Raw genomic sequence first — 9,032 nt, 5'->3', positions numbered from 1 at the left:
TCTAGATGGTTAGGCATCGTAGTTTAGAATAGGTCATCGAACTACGTTGATTCTGATTCTTCCCAAGGCCGGGATACGTAGAGCAGCCAGGGTGGATGGCCATTCTGGTCCAAGTCAAGTCTTGCATTAGAGTTTTAGGATTCGTTTTGTCAAGTCGTGTATAGAATTGAATCGTGTTGTGTGTTTTGCTGTGTTTTCTTACTTTCATGTACAGATCTTATACCTTTAGCTGTAGCATACATGTGTTTGCACACCAGAACTTAGACATCATTTAGGCTTGTCACTCAAAATCTAGTTACTCTTAGGTGACACTTCTTTCATTTATTTTGTGTGTGTTTATTATTCATCTTTGAGACATGCATGATTAGGTAGACGTCTTCTCAGAGATATATGTTACCATTTCACATGACTTTCGCCCAAAAGTCTTCAAAATCAATAAGTAAATGGCATAAGAGACTAGGTGCTTGCACTTGGACGGACGAGGTGCTCTTCGGACCTTCCAAATTCGTAACCAGGCACGAACCTTCTTTTATATCTCTGGTTATCCATTGCAACAGAGCATGGTATGGGATCTAGGGCCCACTTCCTTGGATGACGACTCTTCTTTGTTTAAGGTACGTCTCGAATCTGGGCTAGTCCCCGAATCGAGATGTATCTCACCTTATATCGCCACTCATGCTGTGAGAGGCATATTCTTTCGAGAATTCCTTGGTAGAGCTCTTCATTCACATGGATGATTCCAGAGAGAGACTTTTCTCGTGGGGGCTCGTCCCCCGCCTCTCTCGGATCGGGGTCCACAGTTTGATATCCACTTATCCCGTTTGAGAGTAAGATGATAGAATTGTCAATGATTTTGAAAATAAGAGAATGGACAGATAGGGGATGTAAAGACTGAAAGTAGATCCGAAAAACACTTAAAAAAGGATCCGACCACTAAGGGATCCAAACAGATCATTATCTTGTTATGTAAAAATTATATATTGTTTGTGTTTGGGTGAAATTATTTTATTAGGATTATGAAATAGATTTTATATAAGGACTCGGTGGTACATAATAGCATGTGCTTGTTATCTTCGCATATAGTGGAAGTTCTTGGATGTGGGTTTAGCTACAAGACATGAAAAATCATGTAAATCTCGTAATGGTTGGTGTTTTTCATTTGTTTCTCTATTTATTTGCATTTCCAATGAACCATAGAACATTGTTTTATAACAAAGCATGAATGGTGATCGCTCCCAACATGAGTGGATTACTATTATAGTTTAATTCTGTCACATATGCTACAAGCGAGATTGATATTCTATCTAATCGGTGTACTAAGATATTGTGCTATAAGGATTTTTTGTTTCATTCTTTGCCAACAACTGTAACAAACCATGAATGGTGATCGCTTCCAACTGCCGCTTTCCCCACCTCTCTAAAATTTATATTACTAGGTACTTCAGTATAAAGTAGCGATGGAACATCCAATTTGGTTGATTAAAATCAACGTGGGTATTTTTTTCAGCCATACATAATCCTTCCGTTCAATTTCAATTTGGTTTTTAGAAATCCAGGAGAAAAGCAATGGATAAAAGTTGGATGGATGTGCTAAGGTACGACCATCATAAGTATTAACTGCATTATTACTTTCCCTTATCTCGATTTGGCTTATTCATTATTTTAATATATATACGTCTCACTCGTGTTCAACTATGGATTAAATAGGATTGATCCAGCATATACGGATGGGGTTGATCAGTTTCTTAAATTCGCACTTGCTAATACGTATTTTGGGAATAAGATCAAATGCCCGTGTGTTAATTGTGTTAACCGTACGTTGCTTGATGTGATTGAATGCCGAGAGCATTTGATAGTCAGTGGGATTATGAAGGGCTACACCAGATGGGTTTTCCATGGGGAAGCTGGATCATCGTTGGGTGTTACGAGTGATTTACATCGCCAAGCGAATGAAGAGCCGATGATACAAGATGAGATGCATGAATTATTAGAGGACATATTCCCAAGGCTGAACCGTAATGAGGACAATGTGGCAGGAGATGATGGGCCAATGTCGGCTCAAGCTAGTGGGGAGGGGCCAGACACAAATGCGCAGAAATTCTACAAATTATTGGAGGATGCCGAGCATGAATTATACCCAGGCAGCAAATTCACTAAATTATCCTTCATTGTTTGGCTTTTTCACATAAAGTGTCTCAATGGATGGAGTAATAAATCTTTCACCATGTTACTTGAGTTGTTGAAGGAGGCACTTCCTGAGGGTGAATCATTGCCATCGTCATTTTATCATACGAAGAAAATAATTAGAGATTTGGGACTCCACTACGATAAAATAGATGCATGCCCCAATGATTGTATGTTGTATTGGAAGGAAGATGCCAAAGAGTCTGTATGTCGCATATGTGGTGCTTCCAGGTGGAAAACAAATGCACTACATCCTGAAGATGCAAGAACTTAGACCTCTAAAATGGGCCCAAAAATTCCTGCAAAAATTGTGTCATTTCCCACTGAAACCAAGGTTGCAGAAGCTATACATGTCGAATAAAACAGCTTCTTTCATGGCATGTCATGATGACAGACGGACAAAAGACGGTATATTTAGGCATCTGGCAGACTCCCCGGCATGGCATGAGCTGGACAACAAGTATCCAGAGTTTTCTTCAGAGCCTCGCAATGTTAGACTTGGGTTAGCAAGCGACGGCTTCAATCCGTTCAGGACGATGAGTATTGCCCATAGCACGTGGCCCGTTGTTCTCATGCCATACAACTTGCCACCATGGATGTGCATGAAGCAACCATATATGATGCTCTCATTGCTTATTCCCGGACCATCTAGCCCTGGAAATGACATAGATGTCTATTTGCAACCTTTGGTTGAAGAGTTGAAAGAATTATGGGTGGATGGGTTGCAGACATTTGATCCTTCAAGGAATGAGACATTTCAAATGCGCGCGGCTCTACTGTGGACGATTAGCGACTTTCCTGCATATGCTAACTTGTCAGGATGGAGCATCAAAGGTAAACTTTCTTGCCCATCTTGCGGTAAAGACACATGTTCTCGGTGGTTAAACTATGGAAGGAAGCAATGTTACATGGGTCATCGACGATTCTTACCAGCCAAGCATAAATTTCGGTTTGATATGACGAGTTTTGATGGCACAGAGGAAAGGAGGCTAGCCCCAAGGTCGATGACAGGCCGGCAAGCACTCGATCAATTACAAATGGTTAACATAATCCTTGGTAAGAAGAAAGATACAAAGGGGAAGAAGGCAGATACCACTAAGAAGAAGAAAGTTGCTCAATGCAAGAAGAGGACACGTGGGAAGAAATCAAGTGAGGCTGATAAGAGTTCTATTTCTGCCACCCAAAAGGAGCAAACGAAGCCTTCCAACCACATAATTGGAAGAAGAAAAGCATATTCTTCAGCCTCCCGTACTGGGAATGGAGGTGTACCCTGAAGACAAACTATTTTGACGAGGATCTTCCGCCGCCATTCGATAGAATTACTGAGTCGCACTACCGATTTCCGTGTGACCACTGGAGTACACGAGCATCAAAGGTAAGATAGAATGTTAAATAAATTTTGGGTTCTTCTACATACAAAAGAATGAAATTGAATAGTTTTTGGATGTTGTCATTTAGGACCTTTGCATTCAAAACAAGCGAACCGCGCCTTAGAAATGATAAAACACATCGGTGGGACAAAAAGCAATGCAGTGTATTGGAAAGATGAGGTAATTTCAATAATGACTTTAATTGATTTACCTGTTGGCTCTTCGATATTGACAAACAATTATATTTTTCTATGAGGACAGACCGTCAAGAATGGTAGGCCTCAAAGCCGTGGAGATATCTTCATACGTACCCACCAAAAGAAAGACAAAACGCCTTATGATGATACCTGCAAAGCTATTATAGTAAGTTTTGTAACATTCGTAGTTAATCTACTATATTACTCTTGATATTACAATTTATATAAAACTTGATTATTTCACCTTCTCTTTATTGCAGGCACAAATAAAGGACATCCAGATTCAGCATCCCGAGTCTAGGTCCTCAATTGCCTTAGATGATGACTTAGGGCGGGTCTTTGGCGCAGAGAAACGAGGCAGGGTGCGCATGCTGGGACCTGGCCCTACGCCGTCTAGGTTGTTTGGCTCATCATTAGGTGGTGGGATGTGGCAGGAGAAGGCTGCATCACTTGAGCGGGCCAATGAACAATTGAACGATAAGGTGACGCGTATGAGTGCGAGGCAGTTCGAAATGGAGCGACAGATCGCGACGCTACTTTCTCATTTTCAGGGCGTTCAAAGTAGCAATGTATGTATATAATTTTTTTTCATTTAATAGATCTACTTGTTCAATCGTTCCTCCACATATCTATGTTGTTTTTTTACTTAGGCATCTGGCGATCTTACTCCTCCACAGCAGCATGTACCCCCCACTAGCAGCCAGAGAGATGAGATTCTGATAAGACCGGAATAAATTTAGTGACTTTTAATCTATATCATATGGCAAAAACCGTTCGAATTAAATAATATATGATTTTATTTCTGATTATTTGGCTTTTTCTAAGGTTAAATTAATGAGCATTCGACGCGGGGGGGTCAGAGTTGCACGTGGCGTTCGTATGAGCGTCGATCCATTACATGTAGTTGATGACGAGTCATTAGGGGAGTTTTTCACCGAGGTCCAAATCTCGGTTGCAGTGGTTCCGGACGAGCATCTTGTAAGACCGTCTGAATTCTTCACATGTATGGGAATGGGAGACGCGGTAGGAGCACCAATCGCTTGGCCATCCCACCTAGTAAGTAAATGATATACAAGGCATTAATTTATTGCTGGTTAATGATATATTTATTGACAAGTATACTAATTTTTGTCAATACTTTTGTGTTTCATTTGTCTTCAGTTAAGACCGGGATGGATTCTTTAAGCCGCCTTATGTTTGTGGCTTCCCTTGCACTTAATTAGTTTTTTTTTATCCATTGTATTACACTTCCTCATCTTATTGTCGTAGATCCTTTTTGGTTTTTGTATATGTTTGGTGTTGGGGATGGTGATGGTAATGCTGATCGTGGGGGGTGGTGATGGTGATGGTGATGGCGATCCTTTCCATTAAGCACTATGTCTGTTTTTTGTAATATTATACCTTTCTATTAGTTTGGGAAGATATGCTTATGAGCCTGCACATGAACTTATATTTCTTGTTTGGTTCAGAAATGAAACATGCATCTTTGATGACTAGAAAGAAATGCTATACTGTTTTATTATACTTACATTTGGGGATTTTAATCCATCCCTAACCATTACAAGGAGACTTGGGCAGTTGAGGTAAAATGTACATTAATTCATTTTATATCAAATTTTCTAACATCCAGAGAAGTTTTACTTATTAGATGGGATCCAGATTTGTGGTAACTATAGATCAGTGATGGTCTTGGCAATGGAGAAAAAATTGTAGAACAAGTTTTAATGGTGACCCTATAGCACCATACTAGGTTCTTTTGAGTCCGAACTTATGTATGTTTTTGTGGGTTTGTGTATGTATGTTCCTATTTGCGGGGCTAATGTGTGTTCTTGTTTGTGGGGCAGCTTGATCTATGAGTAACAACTTACGTAGCACTATGAAGTGAAGGTATGTGTCAGTGGTCTAAAGTCTAAACCAATTTTTTTCTTACTGTGAGTGGTTTATGTATGAGTGGTTTATGTATGAATGTTGTATGAGTCACAGCTTATATAACATTGTGTAAGGTCTATGTGAACGGTTTCCGTTGCTTTCTCAGGCGGCAAAGATCACAGCCGAATTGGAAAGAGTCGCAGCAACAACGAGATCATGCTCGGTCTGTTGGAGGTCATTTGATTCTTAATCTCTAAATTTATTTAGCTCATTGTCAAGTACCCTTTTTACCTCCTTATTAATTTTTCTTTTTTCTTTTATTTTCAGGAATTCTCGCTCACAACTTCTTGAATATGTTCAAGCAGCTGAGAGTAAAACTAAAAAAATGGCTAGTGAGGTTACTTTAAGAACTTTCTTTCTTATCTTTTTTTAGTGATTCTGCATATGAGAGACTAAGTGGCTATTGATTATGCATATCATTTTTTCTCTAATGTTCAGGGTAGTTGCGGTTATTTGTCAGTTGAAAGCTCACAAGTGATCATCTAAGGTATATCCCCTGTAATTACGTAGAATGGGTCCGGGGCCACTGGCCCTAACCCATGAAAGGCACCATATAAGGTAGGGGGTAACTATACAAGCAGAGTCACCAATCCTAGGGTTTATTCAACCCATCAAAGGCAGCCAATCTCCATGGGGTGTAACCACCATTGATGGTGTTTTCCATTGGATTGGCTAGGCCCTACTAGCCCCAGGCTTGAGGCCGTACTTGCGTAGGGTTTTGAATTTTAGATGTGATTCATTTGTTTGTCCCACCATAAGTAGGCAGTGCCCAAAAATCTTTTTAAATCTATGATCCAGGCCCTATATTTAAATGTAATATAGACAACTTGGAAAGATTAAAACAATGACAAAATAAAAAGCTCCACAAAAGTAAAAAAAACATTACAACTAAAAAGCCTCCACAAATCAAAGGGTTAGAATCATCATATGGAATAGATTTTTGGGTTATGGATGTGTATTTTAATATAAATATATCCCTACAAGAAAAGAAAATTAAAAGTGGGGTCCTCATATTTAGATGTCATTCATTTGTTGCTCCCCCCACCATAGGTTGGCCGTGCCCCAAAAATATTCTCCAAAAGTTGATACAAACCCTCAAACACATAATAAATTCAGTGTAACAGAGTCGACCTTGAAAGTTAAAAAAATGACAACATTAAAATCCTCCTCATAAAACCCTTAAGAAATAAAGGGTTTAAATCATCCTATGGTGAGCATTCTCTACCCAGATTTTTCTTTACCCCAAGTCTGTCAATGCCATACTTGGGTGGATTTTTTGAGCCCATTTTACCGAATAACTTATCTCTTCACAAAAGGTACTGTGACATACTTTATTTTATTCATTTGTTGTATGATCCCATAAATACTTTCTTTCAATTCTTGCAGAAATTTGTGTCTCTGCGGAGAGCTTGGGATTTGGACCACCGACTTTGAATATTTTTCCTTCACAAAGGTATGTGACTTGAAGAATAAAAATTTGCGTTTCGTTTTTTATTCTTTGAGGGTGTCGGGTTTTAATTTTGTAGTGGGTATATGTCTTACATCCCATATGCTCTGTTTTTCTCCCTTTGTTTGATTATGTTTGTATGAATGCATCTGTGTTTCTATGTGTGCCAGTACATGCATACACGAGTGTTGTGACTGATTTATCCAAGGTTTGCACCATACAATGGTGCATCTCCTATTTAATGGACATGTGGAAGTCCGATCATCAATGACTATCTATCAAGTGGGCTTCACTTTCGATTACCTATAGACCCAACATTGTCTTGACCAAACACTCCTTACTGCCTGAATGCTTTATTTTCTGTTTCGGCCATATGCCATCAATTTCTTTATGCACCTGTGTTGATAAAACACCAAGGATATTTAGGGATCATTTAATGAGCCCTGTTTGTTGGGTACGATCTACCAACGGCAGCCCACAAAAATGAACGGTTTGGATCATTCAGGCAAGTAGGCCCTGCTTTCTTTTTGAGATGCAGGAGCTTAGGGAGAAGATGTCAATTGGATGATCCAATCTTTTGATCTGTGGCACTCACTTAGGAGAGCTCGACAATGAAAACTCTTCTAATCAATGGGTTGGGGATCATTTAGTGGGCCCTATTTGTTGGGTATGGCCTACCAATGACAGCCCCAAAAAATGAAAGGCGCCCACCATTTTACACCTATTTTGATGTGATACATTCCTATTATTTTACACCCATGCATAGCGTGGGTCCGGAATATTAGTGGCTATAATACGGCACAAAGAGCTAGGGGTACAACTTGGGCCAGGTTAGATTGGAACATGACACATTTTTATTTTCCTAGCAGTCCTTGTGAGATGTAAATTTTCCAAAGGCAATCAATCGTGCACTATTTGCATTCCACTAAAATATGAGATAAATTTGTAAAGAAATTGAAACTTATATTCTTTCCTTCTTTTTTTTCTTTTTTTTGACTAACAAGCACCCTCAATATATTGTCATTGCTTGGCTACATCTCTTGAGACATATTTGCTGTATTTTGGAGGGCTTGGAGAGAAAGGGAGCTCTGGTGTATATCAATTGCTGAGAAACTGCTTGTGGAAGGATGGCTGAGCCTCTTTTTGATGACATTTTTGAATTGAGAAGCTTGAATCGAGACGGCAAAAAGTTTGACAAAGTTACTCGAATTGAAGCAGTGAGTCAGAAGTTCGAGATGTACATTCAACTAGATGTGAACACAGAGGTGTATCCGCTCAGTGTAGGAGATAAATTTCCGATGGTGTTAGCTCCTACACTAAGTCTAGATGGAACTCCTGATAGTGGCTACTTTACTCAGGGAGGAAGAAAGTCGCTTGCTGACAAATTTGAGTATGTTATGCATGGAAAGCTGTATAAGATCTCGAAGGAAGGTTCTGGAATCAATGTGAAAGTAGAGATCTATGCATCATTTGATGGGCTTCTCATGTTGTTAAAGGGCGACCCCAATAATGTGAGCCACTTTGAGTTAGATCAGAGGCTGTTTCTCTTGATGAGGAAAGTCTGAAGCATATCGTTGTTCTGTATGCAGAAACTGTTGTGTATCGCGTGAATACTTCATAATGTAGAAAATGTTAGATTATTGGTTTCTTTAAGCTCTTGTTTTACATTTTAAGAACATAAGTGTTGGGAAGTACTACTATATATATAGGATAAAAGAGCTTTGCAAAAAATCTCTTGAGACATATTTAATTACTTTTGGGTTAAAATATTTTGCAGGTCTAGGTGGCTAGAAGAGAAAAGACTTCAATCAGGAAAGAAGGATTTGTGGGTCTAGGTGCATGGCAAGAAGAGAAGATTAAATTTTGCTTGTAACTTTAGCTTGTTTACACATGTCAATGTATTGT

General features: G+C 39.3%; 1 pseudogene; it reads left to right on the top strand.

The window, feature by feature from the left end:
* The first annotated feature begins 8,187 nt into the window (after positions 1 to 8,187).
* On the top strand, positions 8,188 to 8,767 carry LOC143851630 (DNA-directed RNA polymerases II and V subunit 8A pseudogene; annotated as a pseudogene).
* The last annotated feature ends 265 nt before the right edge of the window (positions 8,768 to 9,032 follow it).

This window comes from Tasmannia lanceolata, unplaced genomic scaffold (assembly GCF_043159265.1).
Source record: "Tasmannia lanceolata isolate RefF3 unplaced genomic scaffold, GAP_Taslan_0.1 ptg000018l, whole genome shotgun sequence".
NCBI lineage: Eukaryota > Viridiplantae > Streptophyta > Magnoliopsida > Canellales > Winteraceae > Tasmannia > Tasmannia lanceolata.
This window is presented reverse-complemented; position numbering and strand designations above follow the sequence as displayed.